A 25,312-nucleotide genomic window follows, 5' to 3' on the forward strand; every position below is an offset into this window, starting at 1 on the left:
CATCATGCCTGGGAGCCAAGAGCCCTGCCGGGCCGTAAGTACGCGCCCGGGGTTCCGGCTCCCGGGAGTCGGGTGGCAGCGAGATGTCTAGGGCTGAAGGGGAGCGACCTTTTAAAGAACTTTTGGGGATGGGGAGGGTGAAGTGTGCGGAGCGCGTTGTACTTTTTAAACTCGGCGTTTCCCGGAGCCGAGGACCCGAGCGCCCCACGCCGCGCTACGTGCGCTCGGGGCGGTGGGGCCGGCCGGGGATGAGCAGGGCAGCCCTCTCCCCTCGGGCTGCGCGCCGGGCCGCTCCTCCTCCTCCTCCCCTCCTCCCCCTCCTCCTCCTCCTCCTCCCCTTCCTCCGCTCCTTTTCCCCTTCCCGAGCTGCCGGCTCTGCCAACCAGCTCCCAGCGCGAGCCGCCGCGGCCGCCGCAGCGCCCCGCCGCCAGGACCTGATGCGCATCCATATTAGCCGTCCGAGCGCAGGAATCCGGCCCGACCCGCGCCGCCGCGCCCGCCGCGGAATTTATTTTTAACCAGCACCGCCGGGACTCGGATGGTGCGCGCACCGCCGGCCAGAAACATCTTCCCAGCGCTGCTCTCCATCTTCCGCCCTCTCTCCCCCGACATCCTCCCCCCCATGTGGGAGGGGAAACTTTTCTCCTACATACTTTCGAGTCCCTCTCGGGCCGAGAAGCGCGGAGATGACGGCGCCCGTCCGCCGCCGCAAGGTATCCGGGGGGTGCCCGCCTGGGGTGCTCGCTCGGGGGTGCCCGCTCGGGGCTGCGCGGTGGGAGCATCCGCCGCGCCCTGCTCGGCGGACTTTGATCCTCCCCGGCGGACGGCGCCGGCCGGGAGGGGGCCGCGGGCAACCCTGCGCCCTCCCCTGTCCCCGGCTCCTGGCTGGGGGGGTTACGCCGACCACCGTCCCCGGGTGACCGGGGGAGGAGGGGGCCGGAGCCGTGTCCGCGCGTATTGTTCCCTTGCCCTTCCGCTGGCGGTGTACGTGTTTTCGTGGGAGCCATCGGTGTGGAGCGGAGCCTGCATCGCGGGGGGGGGGGGGGGGGACCCGCGGCACCCGGCGCCGTCACGAGCACAGGAAGGAGGCCGGGAGCATCCGAGGCGGGGCCGGCCGCCGGGCCCGCTTCGCCGCCCAGCTGTGGAGCGCGCTCGGAAACTTTTGTCCGCCGCCCGCTGGACCAATTTTTCCCGAGTTCTGGGGCTTCCCTTTCTCCTCCCATCCCGGCCCGTAGCGCGGAGCCGGGGCGGCGGTTGCGGGGGGGGGGGCGGCTGGCGTCGAGGGGCAGGGGACCCAGTTGCGGGGGGGGCACCCGGCCTCGGGCCCGTCCCCCCGCGCCCCCTCCCCACTCGCGGTCTCTTAGGAAACTGCGACCTTAATGGTTGCTAAGGAGCAGGGGAGGTCCTTCCCGTCGCCGGCCCCCTCCCTGGGTAGCGGCGTGTTTTCTGGAAGGGCCGAGGGTCGCGTCGAGGATGTGGTGACTCGCTCCCTGGCCGCTCGTGGGGCCGGGCCAGGCGTGTGAGTGCGGGGCGCGGCGACGGAGCCCACTTCTGTGCGGGGCCACTTTCTTTTTCGGGCGGGCGGCGGGGGGGCGGGGGTTGGCCTCGGGCAGAGCAGGGGCGCAGGGGGCACGAGGACCCGGGGGTCGCGGGGACCGAGCAGCGGGCGGGCGGGTTGACAGGCGCCGCGTGCAGCTCGCGTCCAGCGTCCGCGGTGCATCCGTGATGGGTTATAAAAGAGGAGGAAAGTGTTTCTCCTTGCTCAGCAGATTTGCCCTCCCTCGCTCCTTACTGGTTAGAAGATAGAACGTGAGCCCAGATCCGGACGAGCAGTTCACATTCCATTACGAAATTCTACACGGCTTCAGAGCCAGCAGCAGCGCACATTCGGGGCACTTTGGAGTTTTTTCTTTTTTGGGGGGGGGGGGATGGTGGGTGGTGGTGCAGAGAAATAGAAAGGTGAATAAAAAATATAACTTTTTTGGTATGCTGAAAAACCTGTCTGAGGGTTTTCATCAGTAGAAAAATTACGCCTCGTGCTTGTTGTAGAGTTTAGATTCAAGCCCAGCCTTTTTAAAAGTCAGTGGAAATAAAGTTTGTCTGTTGGATGGGGATGCTGGAAATAGCGAGGTATTTTGGTCTCAACGACGAGACTTGAGATGATTTCTGCAAAGGCTGAGTTGCTAATGTGCATCCCATATTTTGGAGATCTTTTTCTCTTTTAGACGCGAAGTGGTCTGTGCATGTGCGCATGAATGTAGTCTGAAATAAGTTTAGTTGAAGTGGAAGGTGGAGAAAAGGGAACTGCAGAGCAAAGAATGGTTTTTGTTAGTTTTAGGTTGGTTGGTTGGTTTCCCTTCTCCCCATAGCCCTTAAAAGCATCCTCTCCACCTGGTGCTTTTCCGAGTAGGCAGGTACGGTTCTAAGACATAGTGTAACCCGGAAGTCTAAGTTAGAGGCTGGAGTCCTGGCTGAAACTTTTTTTTTTTTTTTCCTTAAGCGTTTAGCTCTGTGCTTCCTTCAAGAGTCACACAGAACTTTTGAAGAAATGGGTTCGAAATTAGCCTTCTAAATAATTTATGCAGCGGTGAGCCACTAATGTTCCGGGGGTTTTTTGTTGTTGTTGTTTGTTTGTTTGTTTGTGTTTTACCTCTGCATTTTGGAGGGAGCTTTCTGGGTGGGTACCCGCTGATGGATCTTGCTTTGATGTGTTTTTGAGCTTTGGTTACACTGATGAATTAAACATTTGAATGTCTTTTATCAAGTTTTAAATGTGTGAAAAAACACCTTCTCTCCCACCCACCCCCACTTTTACAAAAGAAAGGGAGAGCCCTTTGATTCGGTTATTTGTTTAGCTTGTGCTCCATTTTAGGCTGTTAATGAACTTGCACTGTTTCATCATTCTTAAAAATACTGCTAAGCAGGTTGCGTGGGGGGATGTTTTGTTTTTAGAGGATTTGCTGGTTCTGTGGTACCTGCTGCTGGTGCTCACTATTACAGGGCACATCATTCTCGGGGTGTTTCCGGATAACTATTGAATTTCTCATCGGAAATTCAGAGCCTCAGCCCTTATGGCAGACAGAGTTTGTTCTGTGATGGGGAGGATGGGGCTGACTCAGTTGGCACAGGTGATGCATCCATTCCTAACTGTTTACATCTTCCAACAAGTGACCTTTTGATTGCAGGGTCTTTTATTTGAGATAGCTTCAGGCAGAGACTCCTGAGATCTTCCTTGCTTCCAGCACAGGTATAGGGTATAGAACGTTGAAGAAGGAAAACAAACCTACCCTGTTAGTGTGTGTCTGATCAGGTTGTTTATTGGTTATCTGCTGTCTTGTCAGGCAACAGCTAGATGCCATGATGTGGTTTGCATTTTCACTCTTCAGTTTTAAACAGCTCTGTTGATCCACTTCCTAAGGTCAGTTTGGAAATCTTCGCTTGCTGTCCTTATCCTTAGTTGTTAACACCATTTATTGCCTTCAGCAAGGAAAAGTTCCTGGGTAAGGACGTTAAAAAATTCTACCCTTTTAGGATTCTGTATGATATAATTAATATAAATTTAACTTCTCCAAAAATTGGTTAAGCATGCTCACTAGAAACAGAAGTGAATCCTTTTGATGTTTCTATTCATTATCCTTTTGAAAAGTAGGTGGTGCTTAAAAGGTCATAGGATAAGGGTTGCTAAGCAGCTAAACAGAAGGATGCTAAAATTAACCAAAGCATTTTTGAAAGGGAGTTCTTCCCTGTTTTACATTATTTACTAGATTTAATTAATTTCAGAATCCTCCGCGTCCTCTGACCAAGGAAGGTAGGCTGTTAGGTTTGTTTTGTTTTTGTTATCATATTTAAATAATCGCTCTCTCTTTTGTAAGTGTCTTTTAATTGAAGTTAAGGCTCTCTGACCAACTCTGGTGTCAGATGGCAGCTGGGCTGGGCAGACTTCTTGTCTGATACCCATGTGTTCAGGTTAAACCTCCCCTTAAACCTCCCCTTCCTGAGGGTACATGAGCAACATCACCTTCGTCCATCTCTTTATTGCAGGTTGTTTGGTTGTTTTGGAAAATCTAGCTCATCCACAAATTGATGTCTTCCTTTACTCTTTATTGAGCAGATTTGCATCCAAAAGATAGAAGTGTAATATAGTATCAATAGTGTGCAGTAGAGTCCCTCCTGATAGCAGGACCATCATCTTTCCCCCCCTTTCCTGAGATTAGATTAGGCTTTCCTAGGAGGCCCCCCCACCCCCAGTTTTTCATATTGTTTAGAAAATAATCGTATTAGGTGTGGAATATCTTTGGAAGGGTGACCAAATGTAAAAATAAATAAATATGTAAAAAGTGTGACTTAATTACCTAACATTTCTGCTGAGAGTAGGTGTAATAAGGGTCTTGAACTTGTGCAGTGAGAGAAATGGTTGAAATGTTAACTGAAGTCCGGTTGGTAAGCATCCTCTCTTGGTGAAAGGCAAGCCTGCTGTTCTAAGTCAGAAGTTTCCCCCTCACAGTTGCTTCTGGATGTCTGACCTACTGAAAAGGCAGAGTTGAGTAACATTTTTTATATCCAAGTATAATTAAGAAATTGGATGGGTTTTTGGGAGGGGGCAGGGTACATGAGCTCTCTTCCTCGCTCTCTCTTTCAGACTTAGTGATTTTTGAGTAGAAAGAGGCACAGCCCTCTTCAAAAAGCAGGGGTCAGATTGTGTTTTCCACGCCCCGGGGGGCCTTCCCATAAATCAGAGTAAAAGGTGTACCGTATGAAACAGAGGGAGGCATACAGTGTGCTTTCTGAAATGCATCACTTATTTTTAATTTCCCCACTCCCATAGAAGGCAGGGTAGAGAGGAAAACCATCTGCTGTGTTTGTACCACAACTGAGGTAGCAGAACAGGGAAGGTGGGGAGTCAGGGAGACAGACTTTTTACGTTGGCTGCCCTGGGGCACGGTGTCACCTCCGACCGTGCTGGTCTCGGGGGTCTCTGGTCACCTTTGGGGCGCTCTCCGTTCTTGTGAAGGGAAGGCAGTGTGGAGTGCAGCCAGGGATTGTGGTCCCTGTGGGTTGGTGGAGACCGAGCACAGCCTAGGAGGAGGGCTCCAGGAGCTGTTCCTGCCAGTTCCTGGTGCATCTTGTTTCTAAGGGTACTCAGGGTACAGGTGAGCCCTTCGGCCCCTTGGTGAAGGTGGTGGCCTGTGAATAAGGTGCTTCAGACAAAAGAAGTGGGAGAGGGTGGAGATGTTTGCTCAGTGTGATTCAAGCAAGTAATGCTAAGAGAATTTGAAAGCCTCTGTAAAGTCCCCAAGACTGGGGAGACTGGGTGCTGCCTGCCCTTGCAGGATTCACCTCAGGCTTTTCAGACTCCCCGAGGGCGGGTGGTCTTGATAAAGTAGAGATGGCCCAGGGAGCACCCCCCACCCCCATTTCTTTGTCAGCTGGCCTGACTGCTGTGAAAAAGTCACAGTGGGGGTAATTAGATAAAGCTTTTAAATGGCTCTATTTGTTTTTCCCCTGGCTTGCTTAGTATCTCTTTTTCCCTTCCTTTTTCAGAGGCCAGTGGGGGTAGGATGGTCAAAAGAATGTGTGAGGCTTACTGGCGTAAGGACTTTTTTAAAATTTCAGCTTTCAGGAGAGTGTACCTTGCACAGAGTCTTCACCCTGCTCTTGTGAAGGCCTTGAACAGAGATTCAAATTTTATCCTCAGAGCAACAGACACAGCGAGGGTTAGGCAGGTGTATTAACCCATTTTACAGCTGTGCCGGTTTCCAAGCTGGCTGGTAGTGAGCCTAATCCCAGTCTAGCTCCATACCACACCTGTTTTTCAAAATCCGCCTTGCCTGCGAACACGGAGCATCAAATACGAGCCTGCGTGTGTGTTTTAAATGAGACCAGACCCTTTTCACAATAATTCTGTGTTGAATTTGAAGACGTAAGGCAATTAAAAAGAAACTTTTTAGCCTTTATCTCTGTGGATGAATGTGATGATACACTTTTTATTTTTCTTCAGTAGGTTTTCTACCTCCTGGAATTGTTGTAAGGATAATAAATGTTCCCGAAACTCAAACTCTATATATGGAAGAAAGTAGTATATTTTGAGCTCAGGAAACTTTGTGGGTATCCACTCTGGATTTCCTTTCCAGAATTGCGCACAACTCCGGGACTTGAGGCAAAACTCGCCTGGGGTTTCTGTTCCAGTCGAGGAAATGCAGCACTTTCTTTTTGCCTTGGGTGCTGAGGGACAAACAGAACGAGTCAATTTTTCTTAATGAAGTTCACTTGGGGTGGATTTTAAGGACAAGGCACGTTGTAAGCTTTGGACTCATCCTTTAAAGCAGTGGTTCTCAGAGTTGGCGGTTTGCCCCCAGGGGCATTTGGCAATGTCTGGAGACATTTTTGATTGCCCTGCTTGGGGGAGGGGTGCCACCGGCCTCCAGTGGGTAGAGGCCCAGGATGCTGTTACCCATCCCACAGTGCAGCGGCTGGCCTCACAACAAAGAATTACCCAGTCTAGAACGTCAGTAGGTGGAGGTTGAGAAAGCCTGCATTAAAGGTACAGCCGGCGTGGCCCGTGTCCTGTGTGCCAGTAGCCCGGGTATACTCCGCGGAGGCCACATGACCTATTTGCAGATCTGAAATTTCATAAAGCGAGTGAGCTCCCATTACATGCCTGTAAGGTACCACGGTTGGCACATTCAGGGTTTCACAGAAAATTCAGGGTTGGGGAAAACATTAAGTGGCGTTAAATGTATTTAAAAGCTCCATAGTAAATAAAAGTTCTAGAACTCATCTGCTCCTAAAGCAAACCAGATTCGTTGGCACTGGGAAGCTGCTCAGAGTCACTTCAGTTATTGGGAAACTCGCTTTGGTGCTGTCATCTGCCAGTTCTCCCTCATGTTTTAAGTTATGCGGAGAGTATCTCTCCCCGCACCCCCCCACCCCATGTGTTCGAACTAGCCTTTACTCGCTTGACAGTCTGTGTCTTTGCACTCGCAAGTGCAAAAGAAGTCTCCCTTTGTTTTGTTTTGTCAAGTTTTTGCAAAATTCTTACATAACTATCCACCCTTTTCACAGGGCAGCGTTTGGGAACCGGTCTTCTGTCCCTACATCTCCTCTTGAGGGGGTGGTTGGCATGCTGCTGCCCTAGCTGGAAGGGTTGGGGAGGGAACGTGGGGGAAGACACAGTGATTATTTTGGTGTTCTCAGGACTCCTGGATCTCACATACGTGAAAAGGTAGTTGATTTAAAGAAACAGAATGTGGTGTGTGAACTTGAAACTGAATTTCCTCAGGCCCAGGAAGGTCTAGGATAGTGACAGGAGTGATCTTGAAGCCACAGGTGCTACTTCCCTGACCTTGTTCCCTCTCTCCACCCCCACCTCCACCCCAACCCCAGGCCTCTGTCACAGGGGCGGGAGGTGAGGAGCTGAGAAGGAGGCAGGAAGAGAGGGAGAGTGAATTCCAGAAAGGGAAGGGCTGGATGCCTGTGCTGGGAAGTAGCAGTTAGCCCTGAGATGGCCTGGGCTCCCTCTGACCTTAGAGAAACATGTGGCTCTTGAAGCTAGCTTTTTTTTAAAAAAAAAAACATCCTAAACCCGTGGGTAGACAATAAGCATCGGTCCACATCTGTTTATGCTGCTTTTGCTCAGGGACCTGCTCTGAAGTCACTTGACCATCCTGTCCCAAGTAGCAGGAGCCATGGACTCTCGTGCTTTTCTGCCCTCTCCCCTAGCTTCTAATCAGGCAGCTCCCTGCCCTCTGTCTCCATTTACAGCTCTTCCCAAGCCCAGACCTTTGGTCTCCCAGCTCTCCTGCAGGTGCCCCAGAAGTCACTTGTAAAAATAAAAGCCCTCCCCCTCCCTTCTAGAAGGTGGTCTGAAACACACCATCCACCCAGTCTTCGGGCCAGGAAGCACTTGGCCATCCTTGCATCTTTCTCCATCCTGAAGTCCAGTGACCAGACCGTCCCGGAAACTTCTCGCAGGTCGGACTCCGGTCTCGGCTCTGCCAGGCCCCTGACCTCGGGTCCTCATCATGTCGCAAACAGCTCTTCAGTTAGCTTCCCGCCACCCGTGTCTCCCTGCTGTCTCTCATCTTTTGCTCTGCGCAGAAACTCAAGCTGTACATGGTGTTTGCCTGCTGAAAAACATCTCTCGGCTCCCTGTTGTCTACAGGAAGAAATCCAAACTCCTCAGCTCGGCGCCCGAGGACCTTCATCATCAGCTTCCAGGCCGTCTGACTAGTTCAGCTCCTGCCACTTCTGGGCACCCCTGACGCGCTGAATGGTTTCTGACTGTCTCTGTGTTCGCGTGTCCTTCCCGCGAGCTTTCCCCATCTGCTTCTAGAACAGTGTCTTCCATCTTCCTTCGAGACCACTCTCAGAAACCGCCTCTTCCAGGGAGACTCCGGTCCTCCGTCCAGAGTAACTCTTAGCCCCATCCGTCCGGTCTGTCGTAATTTACCTGTTGACGTGTTTTCGCCACCTCAGGAACAGGGAGGGACTTTGACTCTTGTTTTTCCACTAGGAATTGCATCGTATGCTGATTGGACCCATTTTCCAATACAGAAGCGAGATTTTCTGGAGAAGAGCACATATAATTTGGTAGCTAAGTCCTAAATATCAGTACAGATCGAGAGAAGGAAACAAAAGTAAACTTGAGTTTTCAGCAAACCCGTCAACGCAGAGACGGGGTGCTAAGTGAACGCCGGTAGAAAAGGATTTTGACTTACAGAAACTTTAAAATAAAACTTCGCTCAGCTTAATTTACTCGAAATTAAAGAGGAAAAAAAATCTTTGTTAATGCCTGATTGCACTAAAAGCTGTCTCACTAGGGCCCTTACTAATTATAACCACTTTTCATGGCTCTCGGTTTGAAGTTTATATTAAATAGGAGAGATGGGCACACAGATCAAAGACCAAAATCATTTCAGAGCTCCAACGTGTGGGCCCATTTTCTCTGCTTAGTTAGATTTTTGTTTCATTAGTGGTATGAGTTAATAGGAGTGTTGGTCTGTGTATAATTTAACTTTTCTTTTTTCCGTTACTCCTTGGATTTAAAGCAAAATACTGAACAGAAACCTACAGGGCATAGATCTTGCTTTATTTGTGTGTGTGTGTGTGTGTGTGTGTGTGTGTGTGTGTGTATGTGTATACGCAATATCCGTACTTGATAGAAGTTAGAGAGATAGATCATACTTATAGAAAGAATCATTTCACTGTTTTAGGGGAACTTCCTTTATTATTAAAAAAAAAACCCACTTCTGCATATACAGAATCATCTCAAATTGTTTAAGTTTCTTTTAAGAGGGGTGTATATAGCTTCAGAAATAAGGGAGATACCGGAGAGGTTGGGGCAGAGAGAAGCATTTTGCTTATGGACCCTTTTGTACCTAAAAAGTTTTTTTAGAACTGCATGTTGGAAGATCTTGGTATCCTTTATATAAGATGAAATCCTAGCTGATTAAAAATATATTCCTGCCTTTAAATAGTTCTTGTGCTTACCTGATAACTAGAGTTTAGGCCCAGATCTAGCAAATACATTCAGATCTAATAGTCCAACTCTGTTGTATTTCTGAGGAGGCTTGTGTATTTTCCTGTGTTGTGGAAAACAGATTTCTTAAAAGTCATTTCTCTTCCACTTAAGGGCTTTAATTGTTTTGAGGAATAATTATATAAAACTGTTCAGTGAACATCTCAAGCAGGTTTCCCGTGACTTGGTTAATTAATCCTGTATTGGATCAAAGTATTCTTCTTAAAATTTTAAACTGAGTATAACTTAAAAGAGGCTTACCTTGTACATCTCTAAACTTAATTTGTATTTAAATCATGAAAATAAGGTTTCTAAGAACTGTTTGTTGTTCAGGAGCTCAGTAAAGCTTCACAAGCCCCTTTTCCTAAATATATTTTAATCACGAGTTACTATCAGACCCCGTCTGCTTTTAGAAAACCGTTTTTCACCCCCACATTTGCCGACCTCATAGTGTTAAATTGTTTTTAACATTTACATATCTTTATTTGATTTTTATTTAGTATTTGAATATATGCCATGTGAAGGTTGCAGTAAACACCAGGAGTGCTGGTAGGAGAAGGAGACAGTTGCTAGCTTCATGGAGGTTGGAAAACACCCATTCAACCACTAAGTCATGTACTTCTGTGCCAAGTGCTAACAGTGGCGTGTAGAACAGGAACCTACAAAGTTTAGCTTCTGTGTGGGGGAGGATAGAGGATACTGGGAGGAAGGTTAAGGGAGGTGTCCCGTGGAGCTAATACCTGAAGGATGGTGGAGGGAAAGAAAGTATGTTGGAGAACAGTTTATACAAAGGCCCTGAGGTTGGAGGGGAAGGTGGTGTTACCCACCGAATTGAGAGAGGCAGTGTGTGTGTGTGTGTGTGTGTGTGTGTGTGTGTAGGGAAAAAAAGACACAAAAAAACGAATGACAGCCCAGGGAGGTAGGTGGGGGCTTTAGCACACTGTTTGCAACCCACAGGTATTTGGAATTTGTCTTAGAAACTTTGAGGGTGTTAGGCCAAGGAATGGCACAATGAGATTTGCATTTTCAAAGATTATTCCTGCTCAGAGTGGAGAATAGACTAAATGACAAGGAAGCTACTAGTTGCTTTCTGTTTGCAAGATCCCTTAGGAGCCTAGTTTTTCAAAATTTTGAAAACAAGTGGTGGCTTGGCTGTGGTGGCCATAGAGGTGGGGAGCCCTGAAAGGCTTTGATAGAGATCTAAGCGGCGGCAAGGACTAGCTCCTGGGTGGGGTAGGGTGGTGAGGGAGGGGGAGAGATGGCTTCCAGGACTCTGGCTTTTATTGTGGGCGAATGGGGGTGCCTTTCCCTGAGATTAGCATGCTGGATGAAGCAAGGTTTGTAAACACAGTATGTCTCCTGTTCCTTAAAGAGGGATTTTTATGGTCTTCAGTACTTACAGGATCTTCTCTACTTGTATGTACTGTTTTCATTGGTTAAAACGTGCATGCCTGGCCTGGTTAAAAGCATGGAAAGTACAACAACAACAACAACAGCAGCAAAAAGTGAGAAAAGGAATCAGACGACTTGCTTCCTCCTTCCCTCTTCCTTCTTTCCTTTTAATTTCCTGACACCAGAAAGAGATGGCAGATTTTCCTGTAGATGGCCCGAGCTTCTGAATGCTTTTCAGATGAGATCTACAATGAAATCTTTTTTTTTTTTTTTTAAAGATTTTATTTATTTATTTGGCAGAGAGAAATTACAAGTACACTGAGAGGCAGGCAGAGAGAGAGAGAGAAGGAAGCAGGCTCCCTGCTGAGCAGAGAGCCCGATGCGGGACTCGATCCCAGGACCCTGAGATCGTGACCTGAGCCGAAGGCAGCGGCTTAACCCACTGAGCCACCCAGGCGCCCCATCTACAATGAAATCTTGAGAGCATTTAAGTTTCTGCTTGTTTTAGTGATGCTTGGTGTGTTTGACTTACGAGCATGGGGCTCAGGGGAGGAGGCTTTGGGTGCGAACCAAGGTAGGACTCGCAAAACTGCCCGAGCCTTTTGACTTAGGAGTGTCAGAACTCCTTCACGACCAGATTTTCCAACGTGTTTCTTCATTTCTCAGTGGTCACCTGACGCTCTGCGTGTCTCAGAACTCCATCAGCATTTTGCTTGACCGGTAATCTGTGTGAAAACAAAGTTCATTCAGTAAACAAAACTTGCTATTATATCTCCTGTTATATCTACTGGGCTTTACACTCGATCTGTGGGTGTCAAAAGAAAGGGTTTAATCCCTGCCACAAGGAGTGGAACTTGTTCCCACTGAGCGATGGTCTAGCCTGTATTTGAACACCTCTGGCGATGGCAGCCTCGCTCCCCCCAGGCAGACCTTGGGTTTTTACTGCGTTAATTAACTTTTTTTTTTTTTTCCAACGCAAACAAATCTTTGTAGAACCAGATAGAAAGCGACGTGTTTTCCACTGAGTTGGTAAAAACTAGAAGCTGGAGTAAAGGCACGCTGCCTCTTACAGTCTGACCCTCAGAGCTCTGTCCCTGAGTGCTGCCCTCAGTGACTTTCTCCTGCACTGGAAGTCCTGCTTCCTGCGGGGTGGGGTGCTATATGCCTCACCTGCCTGCACAGCCGTACCCTTGTGGGTGAGCAGGGACCCCATCCCTGAAGGTGATCTCACAAGAAAGCATTAGCCGTGCTCCTAGTTCGGGTGAGTGCTTTCCCTGACCTACAAATGACTCATCAGAGCCTAAGGTGAGCCCCGGCGTGTCCCAGAGATGCTTCTCTTTTATGGTATCGATCCTCACCAAGCTATCGTGAACATCCTGTGGTGCCCCAGGAAGTGCCGTTTGTTCGCCCACCTTGGGATCAACATGATTTTCCATTTCTAGCTCAGGAGCTTGGGTGTCCTGGCGTCGCTGCGACCATCAGCCCCATTAGAACAGACACCACACGTTATTCCAGCCCGGTATTTGGTAAGATGAACCATTTAGGATTAAAAAAAAAAAAAAAGAAAGAAAGAAAAACTCCACAGAGACCTCGTCCTGTCCTACTTCTTTCTAATTGGCATAGCTTGGTCAGGAGATGCTGAAAATTTAAAAACCTGGGTGTAAGCATTTTTTTCTTTTTTTTTTTGAAAATTGAAATTATAAGGCACTATGCAAACAACTCAGTCTTCCAGCCTGAGGTGTGGATTTGGGGGTTCTGACAAGAAGTTTGTTGCAAATACAGCTTACTAGGTAGGGGCCTTATGAATATCCAAACTAGCCCTCAGTAGTATATTCATAGCCAATTATCGGGTGACAAACACACGTAATCTCACTTTCGGATAACCCTTCCGTAGCTGCAGACAGTGGTGACGACACAAACTATCTCTCGGGTCATTTATTTTTCTCCGGACAGTTGTGTTTTTACACTGGGCTGCCCCTCGTGGAAGGGCTCGGTGGTGTTAGGTTCCCTTGGCATTGGGGTGTTGGAATGTCCCCTGCATCGCTACCTTCTGGATACATTAGACCATCTGCTGTGTTAAGATTAAGTGGATGAAAGTTTAATATATTTTATGTAAAGCTCCTGAAGAAGTTAGTGAAGCAAGTTAATAAAGAAATACATGCTTTGGGGATTTCATGCGCTTTCTTGAGAGAATTTCATAGTGCTGTCGGGAAGGCCCGGCTGTGAGGTGTTCTTCGGGCTGATCTGTGACATACCTCTTCGTTGTGAACCCAGAGCCTTTGCTGTCTGGCGAAGGATGTGGTGTTGGGATAGGTGCAGGGAAGATGACTGTTTCCTCAGGGAAGTGGCTGCCCTGCCTTGGGAGTGGGGGGGAGTCCCAGGCACACGTGGTCAGGTCATGGCAGGAAGCGCTGAGAACCCAGATGGTGGTTACTCCTCTTCTCGTTTTCATTGTTGTTCTTGTTTCCTTCTCTGCGCGGGGCCTGATGTTGATGGGGGGTGATGACCGTGGCATGTGGGCTGAAGCTTGCTCTTTATCAGTCCACTGGAGAGTCCGTGGGGCGCACTCATGTTCCATGCTGTGGTTATCCTCAGGAAAAAGCATGGGGGAGCGTATGTGTCTTGGGGAGGGAGTGTGGTCAGATCATGATATTTGGAGGATGTGATCAAAATGGCCCAGCACTTTTATTTCACGGCTGTCTTGATAGTCCCTTGGAAATCCCTGGAATTTCGGAAGGGCTCCTGTGGGCCGGCCAGTCCTGCCAGTAGCTAGTTCTGCAGCCCTTGTCTCTCCAGAAAGCTACATGCAGAGAAACCCACACTTAGACAGCAGGAACTGGGATGTGGTCATTCATAGTACAGGGGAGTCTACTGAGGGTGCATTTTAAAAAGTTCAGCAGACCGCATTTGGGTTTATAGATCACCTTTGGTGAGAAACATCACCAGTCAGGGCCCACCCGTGTTTGCTTTAAGTCAGCTAAACGAGAAGGTAAGTCTTTCGGTTTCTCTTCTGCCCTTGCTAGACTTAATCAATGACTCCAGTCTGATAACAGAATTCTCAAGTGCTTCCACTTTAATTTTCACCCTTTTCTGATAGTTAGGCTTTTCATGTGGAACAACTCTTCAGCATGGGTACTGGGAGCCGCAGTAACAACATCTAACGTTTATTGAGCTTGTACTAGTAATTGTTATCCTGGATTCTTGACACGGATCATCTCCTCCATTCCTTGCAAAGACTCTTGGACGCAGTGATGTCGTCAGGCACCCTCATTATTCAGATGAGGAAATGGAGACCCAGAGTGGCCACAGCTAGTGGGGATCAAACAGGGCACCCTGAGTCCAGAACCCAGGCTTGTAGTTGCTGCTCAGTGACCTCCCGTAATGACACAGTACATTCATCAAGTAAATATTGCCTGAAACCTGCCATGTACAGCCCTTTGGTGCCCATCAAGGGGAAGCGTGTGTAAGAATAGACACGCGACAGGGTTGCTGGCTTCCGGGAAGCAGGTTATCTGGCGTGTGACGAGATGAGTTCAATAGACGGTGACTTCAGTGGAAGATCAGGAGGGGAGAAGCGTGATTGCTGGAGTGAGAGGCTTGCAGAGACCGTGCTGGTTTGCAGATCAGCTGGAGGGAAGGGGCTGCCCCCTGAGCCTTGGGCTGGCCTGTAGGAAAGACCCAGGGGTGAAGCCCTGAACCGACCTTTCTAGAAGATAAAATTTCCCCTAAGTCTCCATCAGAGAGGTTCCAGTGGATCGGAGGTTGTCTTTCACATGGTGAGGGATGCCCCACAAAGTGAAACCGCACGGGCTTCTGCTGGTGCCCTGTGCAATGGATGGTGGGGTACGTGCCTGTCTCTCGGGTTCTTCCTTGTGGACATCCACTTTCAACCTCACTGGAGGTGCTTGAGCTCTGCTTCAAAGTAAGAATCGTACGTGGGCCACTTTGGAGAGTCTGGAAACTGCCGGCTCTGTTATCAATTGGGTGTTGCTTTGGGTTTTTGTCAGGGGCCAGTGCCTTGGAAACAGTTCCCTTATTTTATGTTTTAATGGCTTGTCATTTAATAGATAAATTCAGTATTTTGCCTCAAGGTGTTGGGGTTCAGGTCCGGTGACCTAAGAGGCCTGTGGTAACTAGCAAAGTGGGTGCAGCAATTGGTCTCATTACTGACCTGATCTTAAAATTTGTCCATATTCAAGGGAAGTATCGTTCTTTGGTTGTTTTGCTTTTTAAGCAGTGGGAACCCTGTGGACTGGAGGGCAGTGATAGAAGGATGTCCTGTCTGCCTTCACATGTTTTTGGGAGGGAGGTCACCATTGTGCATTGATCCTGCCCTTTTTTGGGGGCTGCCTGAGCAAGTTATGGGAACGGGCAGATCTTGAATTGCAGTGAGCACTTGATGGTCTGTTTCCTGTTTCCGGTGGGTCTGTGGAGAAGGACTGTTTTGAAATTGGTAACAAATAGAAAATTTCAGCCTTGTGTGCCACCAGCTCAGTTATAACTGAGCTGTCTTCTGTTTAGTGCTCCCATCCTCCTCCTGGTGGTCCTTTTGCCCATGGCAGTTCGAGTTTCAGGAGGACTAGTGACAGGAACTCTGGATTGGGAGACCAGCCGTTTGCTCCTTTGCTCATCTGTGGGGTACCACCATCATCTTCCCGGCCTTGGGAGTGGGAATCACTTCCGGGACACTCTCCCTGGATACTGTTCTGGGGGGAGGGGTGCAAGGAGGAGTAAAACAAGCACTAACACTCAGCAGTGCATCCCAGCCGGTGGGGACCCTGGGGCAGGCAGGACACCGGGAGTGGGAAGTGGTGGGGGAAAGAGGAAGTGATGTCTTCAGATGCAAAAGGCTGGCCACGGGGAGAACCAGGCGCAGGGAGGGGGTGGGGTGGGGAACTGACTTCTAGGCAGAAGAGCCCTGTTCAGTCCTGGCCCCAGAGTACAGAAGTACAGGGTTTCTTTGGGGCCGGGGTAGGGCAGGAAGTGGAGTGTGGCTGGAGGAGAGGGTTTGGGGTGTTGAGATGAGTTAGGCACGAGGGCACGAGTCGGGTATTCAGATGGGATTCTGGAAAAATAGACGGGCTAGGGTGTGTGGGCAGTGGTGAGCCCTCACAGGCTTGGAAGCGGGGCCGTGATGTGAGTGGTCTGTCCCGATTGGGAGGTGCAACACAACACAGATGGTAACGTTAATAATTTCTGTCACGGAAAACTGATTGTCTAGGTTACGATGCCATGAGCTGGGGGCTACCTCCTATGTTGAATTTTTGTCTCTGAACAGAGAAAGAGGACTGCTAACCCTAGAAAAAGGAGGCCGTGGAGTAGACGGCATGTCCAGCAAGATGCAAAATGAGCTTGGAATTTGGTGCTGCGTTTAATAGAATAATTTATCCCCACCCCTAGCCCCTCTCTCCCCGGGAGATTTTTCTGCCCAGGGTGTTGCGTGGGCTGCTCTCTGAAGGCTGAAGGGGCTTGAGAGAGGTGGGATCCTTGTTCAGCAGCTAGAACTCAGTCAGCGATGTGTCACCTCGCTCAGTTGTGTTTTACTCATGGGTGCTTATTTAAGGTCATCAGCGAGCCGAATTAGTTAGAGGAAAGAGACTCCGGTCTTTTCCCTCTGAGGGTAGACCCAGGGAGTCCAGGGGGACTATTTATGCTAATTATGATCACCAGTTTGCCAGCTGGGAGGAAGAAACGGGCTGGCTCCTGTGCAGTCCCGGCTGACCTGGGGGTGAGGGCACTGCTGGAGAGGGGGTGTTCCCGAGGAGGAAGCGGGGTGGGCTAGTGGGTCCTCCTGTTCATGGGAGCACGTATGTGCCTGCACCCAGGGGACGGCTCTGCCCCTCCTGCTCCACACCCTCTGCCCTCTGGTTACGCCTCCCTCTCTGAGGATGACATCAGCCGGGAAGGGGGGGATGCCCAGGTCTTAACACCCCCCCACCTCCCTGTGTGTGTGTGTGTGTGTGTGTGTGTGTAGGGAGTCAGATAGTAGGCCCCAAAGACCGTCAGTGGTTTATTCACTGTAGTACGGACACGATATTGCCTTTATTCTCAGGGCCTTTATTCTCAGGTTTCACCCTCCGGGGAGGACATGTCCGATTCTGTACCTGTGGCTTGATGCATTTCAAAGCCGGTACTCCCAGACTGAGGGAGCTGACTACGAGGGTTGTGAAAAATGTGGGGAGGCCCCCTTGATCCGGGAGGTGGGGCACAACACAGATGGTGACGTTAATAATTTCTGTCACCTAAAACTGATTGTCGGGGTTACGATGCCGTGAGCTGGAGGCCAACTCCTGTGTTGGATTTCTGTCTCTGAACATGGTCTCTCATTTGCACTAGATGTGGGGTGGAGGAACTGGGGTGCTGGTCCGTTCTAGTGGGGCTTTGGGGGACCAACCAGGGGATGGGGCGGGAGGCATCTTCCTTGGTGCTTGTTTGACGGAATGTACCGGTTCCAGAGGGAATGCCCCTGGTCTGCCCCGAGCCTTGTGCTGGGTGGTCGCCTGCCTTACTCCAGTGGAGGCAGTACTCCCCTCTTTTTAGAGACAGGAAGCTGAGACTTAGTGGTGCCCCTGTTTCTGAGGTCATGCAGCCAGTGTCAGACTGCTGGGAAGCTTTCTGTCCTGGCCATCTCCACCACCTTACGGGACGTTCTTTTGTTACACAAAATTGCATTACACCTTGGTACCTGGAGAGCTAGCCGGCATTTCTGAACCCTGATTTGGTTTATTTGTCTTGACTCCTGAACAGTTTGTTCGGATTGGAGCAGAACACGGTATTTGAATGCCTCAAAATTTGCCTGAAATACCCCTCACCGAGCCACCTCCCTGTGAGTAGGACACTGGGTTGAGGCATGGTGGAGCATGGCGGTTCTTGCCTTCGGTTTTCGCTCTGAAAGGAATTCGCACTGCAGTGTGGACCCCAGGCCAAGTACCCATGGGAGGCCGAAGGCCAACAGAAGAAGCCGAAGTGTGGGCTGTGGTCCAGGCAGGAAAGGGCAGGTGGGGTTTGGAGTTTTGGGTGATAATTTGGGGTTGAGGACCGCGTACTGGACGATGGTAGGATTGGAGGGCTGTCTGGGGTGGGGTGGGGCGAGGTGGATTTGGAGCTTTCCTTCCGTAAGGGCGGAGGGAGTCCTAAGGTTTTGAGCCGAGACCTAACAGGTTGGCCTGAGCTTTGGAGACGTCCTGGGAAGGGGGGGGGTGTGTGGTGTGTCTGTGCATTGGGTGGCTGCTGTGGCTGCTTCGCTGTTCCCTGGTGGCCCCAGGCAGAGTGCCTCCATGTCAGCTGGTACAGGCTGAACCAAGCGGTGCTCATGATCTCTGGGGCGCCTGAAGCCACTGGCGGGATGTATACACACAGGGAGGCTTTATTTCTTTACAGCCATAGATTTGTTTAAAAGCTGAATCACATACCCTGGCTTCGTACTTGACTTCTGAGTTACCAGCTCCAGATGAGCTGCCCTCAGGAGGGCGATGGGTGGAAGGGCGGGTGCCCCGCGCAGCAGGAGACCTGGTTCGTAGAAGGGCTGGCTTCAGATTCTTCCTGTCTCCTCTCCCCCTTGGGGGCTCGTTGCCGAAATTCTGTGTCATCTTTCTAATGTTGGCATATGGGTTTGTTCGTTCCTAGCTGGTTTATTGAAGGTGGGGCCGGAAGGCTTTCTTGGCATATGTGTGTCCTGAGCCTTGTGTGGACGCCTGGCCTAGAGCACTGGGAATGTCTGTGCGCCTGTGGCCCCGGGGACCAGAGCCAGTCTGCCAGCCCCACCCCGCCAACCTGGTTTTCAGGTCTGCGGCCGTCCTCGGTGGTGATGGGTGACAGAAACTGGTGTTGTCTGCCGCAGCCCACGGAGAGCAGAGATGCTCTCACCTGCCCGAACTGGGAGGAGCAGAGACGGCCTGGATGGAGGAGCTTTACGGAGGACTCCCCCGGGTCGTCTCTACCCCTCGCCGCCAGGCTGCCTTCTTGGAGAATCCTGCCAGGCCGAACGCCCTTTCCAGCCTCTCCTTTGCTCTTTGGCCCTTGGGTGAGGCTGGAAGTGCCAGAGAGAGAGGCATCTGGGAGCCAGGGCCGCATAACTCCCACACGCCAGATGCCACCCCAGGGACGCAGACCTGGTGGAGCTGGCCCATCGCGGCCCCCTGGGTCCGATCCTGCTACGGGGACACGCTGCACACCTGTGTGCCGAGTGCCCGTTCCCTGCCCGCGTGGGGCCTCCCAGCCCTTTCTCTTCAGAGCTCAGACCCTGGGCTTGCCACTTTTTGCCCCCTTCCCGTTCCTTTTTAGCCCTAGTCATTTTGAAGAAGCAGATGTGTACTGTTCCGGGCCAGTGGGGGTGCCTGGTTTTCTTGCATTGTCTCCACAGTCCTCGCAACGGCCATGCCACACGGGGGTCATTGTTCATAGCTTGCCCGTAGGGAAAATGGGGTTTGAGGAGAAGGTCCTAATCATACGAGGTACGCTCAGTATACAGGACACTCTGAGCTCCCCAGCTTTTGGTGCTCTGTCTCATGTAATTTGTTTGTTGACTTGTGAGGTTGTTGTTATCTCCATTTTTACAGATGGGGAAGCTGAGCCTGAGAGCATTTAAAGCACTTGCCTGGGGTCCCTCCAGCCCTAAGTGACAGGGTCACAATTTGAGCCCCAGCCACTGTCCTCCAGGACACGCACTCTTGATCTTGGCTCTTCTGTAGTTGTTTAAGTAGAAATTTCTCCTTTGCGGCTGATGTAAAGCTGAGTGTTTTCCAACACTCGCCATTTCTAAAAGGGGGAGAGAGGGAGCGATGGGTATCATGCACCCACTATAGTTTTAGGCGCATAGGCTGTGTTTTCCTTACACTAGAGGGTAAGCTCCTTGAGGATTTTTGGTTCCTTTTTATCTGTTTTCTCCATCCATGTCTGGGTGTTCAGTCAGTACTGAATGAATGAATGAATGAACAAACGAACAAGGCAGAGAAATGTGTGACTTGCCCATAGGCACACTTGTTTTTTAGCAGATGTTTTTTATGCACATAAAATTTCGGGAGTAATCAGATCTATGTCATGGGATTGTAGGGCATGATATAAAACACTATAAATACTTACCCAGTATCTGGCACGGAGTAAACATGGGATGAGCGGCGTTGCGTTTGCTGTGTTTCCCATCGTTCATCTGCATATGTCTTCCTTGGAGCAGGGTTGCTGTGCCCATCAGCCAAGCTGACAATTTGCTAGCCCCTGAAACTTTTAATTTTATTAATCGGATGTTCCTATCTCTGCTGTACTCTCTGTCAGGCCATAACAAGTAGTGAAATTGGTGAAATCCGTTTAAACCTACCCCAGGCAAGGGGCTATGACTAGCAGGAGCTGATTCAATTATATTGGTGTCTGCTTTGTTTCCAGTCCGAATGCTGCACTGGAGGGGCCTGGGGGATCCGTGTTCGGTTATTCCCCTCACACCCCCTGAATTTACAGGTGAGGAACCTGAGGCCTGGGGAGCTATGGGGGCAGAGCTGGGGGTATCTCAGGCTTGCGTGTTAGGTTGTCTTCAACGTCAGTAACCCCGCCACGTCCAGAGTCCCAGAGGTTTGTCCTCGGTGGGATTGTCTGAATGTTTCTGTGGGAGCTGCCATTATACCTGCTAAGGATGTTAGTGAGTAGACTGACCAAGAGCTGGTGAATCAGAACCACAGTCCTCCGTGACTGTTTCTCATGAATAAAATGTTCGTATTTACTGTAAGTAACACGAGGGCGAAGAATATAAAACCTGTCATCCTGTCACTCCGATGGCAAAGGAAATACTCCGAAGTCTTAAAAAACGGTTTTCCCCCATTAGATTGCTGTTGTTTTGTTGCCAATTGTACTCATACACACCTTAGAAACTTCTGTATGAACAAAAAGGAAGAAAAGTCTCGTAAAGCGCAAAGGAAAAGAAAGTAAAATGATTTACAAGTCAGAAATAACTTTCGTTATGTCCTTCCAGCTGGCTGATGTGGATACACACACTTATTGTAAAATTGGGATTCATTACGTTTGTGGACAATAAGCCCCTTTTTGTACATGCCTTTATACCAATCTATTAAAGATTTAATGTGATATGATAAGTACTTGCTGATGTACTTAAATATCCTTTGACATGAAAATCATGTCATTTGGATGTGGCATAATTTGGTGGGAGGGCCAAAGGCTAATGTTTTCTTTCATTAGGCTCTTTTCCTAGGTTAAATGAAACCAATCTAGGATTAAAATATTTACATACATTAATCAGAAATTGATATATACTAAGGAGGAAAACGCTGAACAGAATAAAATATATTTATTTTTTGGTTAGTGTATGATCTGTCCTCTTATTACTCTAAACAAATTAGTCACTGACGAAAAACCTATGGAGCAGTTCAAAAAATCCTTCTAAAAGGGTCAGAGTGTCTTATGGTGTTTTCCCTCCCATATAGGACACTGTGTTGTGAATGTCCCATATGATGTGATATGTAATTTACCTGTGATTGTGTTTTTAATTGGGCATTTTGTTTTCATCAGTGTCCTGTTACATGGATATTTTAGAGCAGTTATTCCCAATTTTTTCCCAATGTAAGGGCCTATAAAAACTTTCTCTAGAGCAAGCATAATTTCAATTACAGATTCTGTTGGCAGGTTCTGATAGAAAATTCCTAAAAACAGGGGTACGTGAGTGGCTCAGCCGATTCAGCATCTGCCTTCAGCTGGGTTCATGATCTCAGGGTCCTGGGATTAAGTCCCGTATCGGGCTCCCAGCTTAGGCGGGAGTCTGCTTCTCCCTCTGCCTCTGCCTCTCTCCCGGTTTGTGCTGTCTCTCCCTCCCTCTCAAATGAATAAATAAAATCTTCAAAAAAAAAAAAAAGACTCTTAAAAAAATTCCTAAAAACAACAGGGTTTGTGGAATTTGTCTTTATTAATTACAAGAGCATCTTCATACCCTTACCAAATAATAGTACATATATGTGTACTGTTGCTTTGGTTTGTAGATGCTTGATGAGCATATGAGTAAGTCCGACCCCCAAACAGCTCCCTGGAGGCACCTGCCCTAGAGGAAGATAGAGCCTACATATGAATAACTCTAAGGTTGAAGGTGAGGAAAATAACAATTAGATCAGTCCTGAAGGGCAAGTGGGAGTCCCCAACTCCAGGTACAGCTGTGTAGGTGGCAGATCTGGGGGCTGTTCTGTGGCAGGTTAGGAGCATGCATTTTGTTCTTCCTGCTCACTCCTGAAGCTTCCCGAGGTGCCCGCCCAGCCTCGATGTCATTTTTTCAAAGGAAGGAATGTTGTTGGAGGAGCAAATTGAATCAGAAATTCTTCAGCAGACTTTATGGCTTATCTGCCATAGCCCTTTTAATTCATTTCATATGATCTACTAGAGAGTGGACTGGATTGCTAGGCTAGGTGACTAGTCGGGTTCTAAACCCAGCCCAGCTTGATTATGGTTGAAGGGAAGATACTATATTGTGGACCTCGGTTTCTCCATCTGTGAAATGGGCAGAATCTCTTTCCTTTATCATATGCTTAGGAAGTGACTTAATGATGCTCCAGGCCGTGTTTTCTTTCTTTTTAATCAAAAGAAGCAAACAGAAAAGCCCTTGTGAGGCTAGACTTTATTGTCCTTTCATATCAAGGATAAGTACCATAAAACTAGGGGAATTCTGAGTATCCTGAAAGCTTCTTTAAGGTAGAGCCACAGCCCGAGGACCTGCCAGTGGAGTGGGACCCTCCTCAAGAACCTTCTGTCTCCATGCTCCTGAGTTTCCTTTTTCTGCTCTTTAAAAATGAGAGGTTAGTGGCTTCATAATTGTTCAGCAGTGATACCTCTTAAAAACACTATTCTTGGGGTCTGACAACGAAGTCCTTGTACTAATTCTCCCCGCAAATGCGGGTAGGAGAAGAAACTTCCTTCTTTTCTGATGTTGCTGTATGAGCAGAAGGACAGTCATCCCCATGTTTTTCTAGGAGTCAGGACTGGGAGCAGGGATTCTATTTCAGGTTTATGTGCTATGTGGGCATTTGCAAAAAAATGTCAAGTGGAATCGTTCTTTCATGCCTGCATAGCCGTTTCAAGTTGTTCCATGGAATCTTCAGGAATGTCTTAGCAAAAGAGGGTGTCCAACCCGCCCATACTGGCTGAGCCTGGGAAGGAGCAGGGTTGGGGCAGTGACTGCCCAGAAAAGACCGTGTGGGGTGGATTTTCTGCAGACAGTAAAACTGGATTTTTACAAAGGAAGCAGGAAGAATTACTTTCTTGAGGCAGACTTGAGGTGGCACGTGGCTAGAGTCGTGTGAACTCAAGTGACAGGGCTGTGGCTGGTTGTATGGTGGGACCAGCGCCTCCCATGACAGGCACAGCCAGCTGTGGTGGAGGCTTCCCCAGAACGCATCTGAGGCCGTGGTTACTTTTGACGAACAATGACCTCACAAAGGTTTCCAGGGGAAAACCCCTCCAAACGTAATTTCCAGAGTTCCAAAGCAGTGTTACCATCTGATTCTAAGAGAGGTTGGCTTGGAAAGGAGACTGCCATCAGCACCTTCTCTTCTCTTTGTTTTACAGATGTTAGGAGTGATCTTTTAAAAAAAAAAAAAGGAAAAAGGAAATGAGTTATAAATGAATAAATGATAACGGAAGGATTTTCGTTGAATTTATTTTGAAGTAGTTTGCTTCAGGTTTCAATGACTTAGTGATAGGGAGGGAATAGTAACTAAGCCTTTCCTAAGAGATGTTATTCAAGGAGGGGTTACAAATGCAAAGTCAACTTAGGAATGCAGAAGTAATGTTTTCTCTGAACTTACCTTACTTTTTGACCAGGAGGAGAGATGATTTTTTAGGCCTAAGAGTGCACCAAGTAATGACTAACAGTCTCTAAAGACATTTAACTCTATGAACAGAGCGTATATATCTTGATTCAAAATGGATTGAGTTCTGAACCGATGTTGTCAAGAGTGCTTTATTATCAGGTAGCTTGAAACGACACGTCATTAATCAAACCTGTTGTGTTTCCCACAGAATTTTATTAAAAAGGTTCCCATACCGCTCAGACAAGGGGGCAGTGAAACAGAAACTTGATAGAAATACTAGGGAGGGGAAAGATAAAGCCACCGTGGCACCTGGGCCTCCTTTCACTTCCTTTCCTGCTTGAGATGCCTTCGAGAAGATGGAGGAAGCTGCTTGCCATTGGGAGCATCACCCTGGCTGGGGCCCGTCCTCTGGATTTGTGGATGGGAGTGGCTCAGCCCTGGGAGTTCCTGCCCTAAAGCCCCTGGCTCTTCACACTCAGCCCCTGTCCCCAGGGCTTTCTGGCCAGGCCTGGGACTTGGCAGGGGCAGGGCGGGACAGAGAAGGTGCCTCCCTTGGGGCCTTGCCTCCTGCTGCCCGCTGGGCCACCCGGGAAGGAGCCTCCTAGCCTTCTAGAATGGGATGCAGGCCGGGGACAGTTGAAAACCGGAGCAGAGAGTGGAGGGGCTGCTGGCAGTCCGTGCCCCCGTGTGCAGACCGATCCGCCCGGGCTGCGGCGCAGACGGGCTTGTCTGACTGTTGGCTCTTCTTCACGTTTTGGCATTCAGTGATCGCATTCGCTGCATTTCTGGTTTGCAAATGTGAGTAGGATGGCCATGTACATTTTTTTGGGTGTTGACTAGGCAATAAAAATGAGAGGCCCAAATGCTGAGAGAGTTGCTGTTGGGCTGGTTGAAAACTAGCCTAAGTTGGCCAAACTGTGGGAGTCCTTTGCCCAGAGTACTCCGGGTCCTGATTTCTGCTCGGTCCGCTAAAAAACATTTCTTGCAAAGGCACCCCATCAGCTAGAGGAGCGGAAGGTTCGGGTTCTGCTTTCACTGATGCTGGCAGGAGAGGATGGGAGATGCTAGGCGCTTCTCTCCGCTGCCTCCCTGACTCCTCCTCTTCCTCTCCGGGGCCCTGGAGCCCCAGCTCCAGTTTTTAGAGCACGGGGCCTGGTGCTACGCCCAGCGGTGGTATTTTCAAGCATTTCTCAGTAGTTCTTAGGATTATCAGTCATCACTTGCAGGGTTCTTTCTCATTTTCAAGGGCACCCAGTATAACCGTTTAGTTCCCTTTCAATAGCCCTCTTCACTCACTCAGGGCCCAGTCAGGAAGATTAATAATGTTCACTGATTTACTGTCGCTGCAAAAAAAGCATTAGTTAATTAGACTTTTACACCTCAGTCAGATGGCATTAGACACCCTTTGTGCACTTTAACTCAAGGATGTTAAAGACCTAAATCTCGGAGAAAAAAGAAAAGAAAGAAAAAGGACAGGCACTTTTCCAGTTTAAGCTGCATGTTGGTCCATGTTAATTAGGCATTTGTCCCTTAGTCTGGAGGTGATAGAAAATGCCAGTTACTGCGGTATTTAACTGACATCAAACTCCTGTCCAAATAATTCAGTTGG

General features: G+C 49.0%; 1 protein-coding gene across 1 annotated transcript in view; it reads left to right on the forward strand.

Moving 5' to 3' along the window:
• Positions 1–640: 640 nt before the first annotated feature.
• RREB1 (ras responsive element binding protein 1) overlaps positions 641–25,312 on the forward strand; it is a 127,348-nt gene continuing 102,676 nt past the window's right edge. Inside the window, exon 1 of the mRNA XM_032341025.1 lies at positions 641–713. The gene's annotated coding sequence lies outside the window, so the exon portion shown is untranslated. The remainder of the gene's footprint in view (positions 714–25,312) is intronic.

The sequence above is a fragment of the Mustela erminea genome, chromosome 4 (assembly GCF_009829155.1).
Source record: "Mustela erminea isolate mMusErm1 chromosome 4, mMusErm1.Pri, whole genome shotgun sequence".
NCBI classification, from domain to species: Eukaryota; Metazoa; Chordata; class Mammalia; order Carnivora; family Mustelidae; genus Mustela; species Mustela erminea.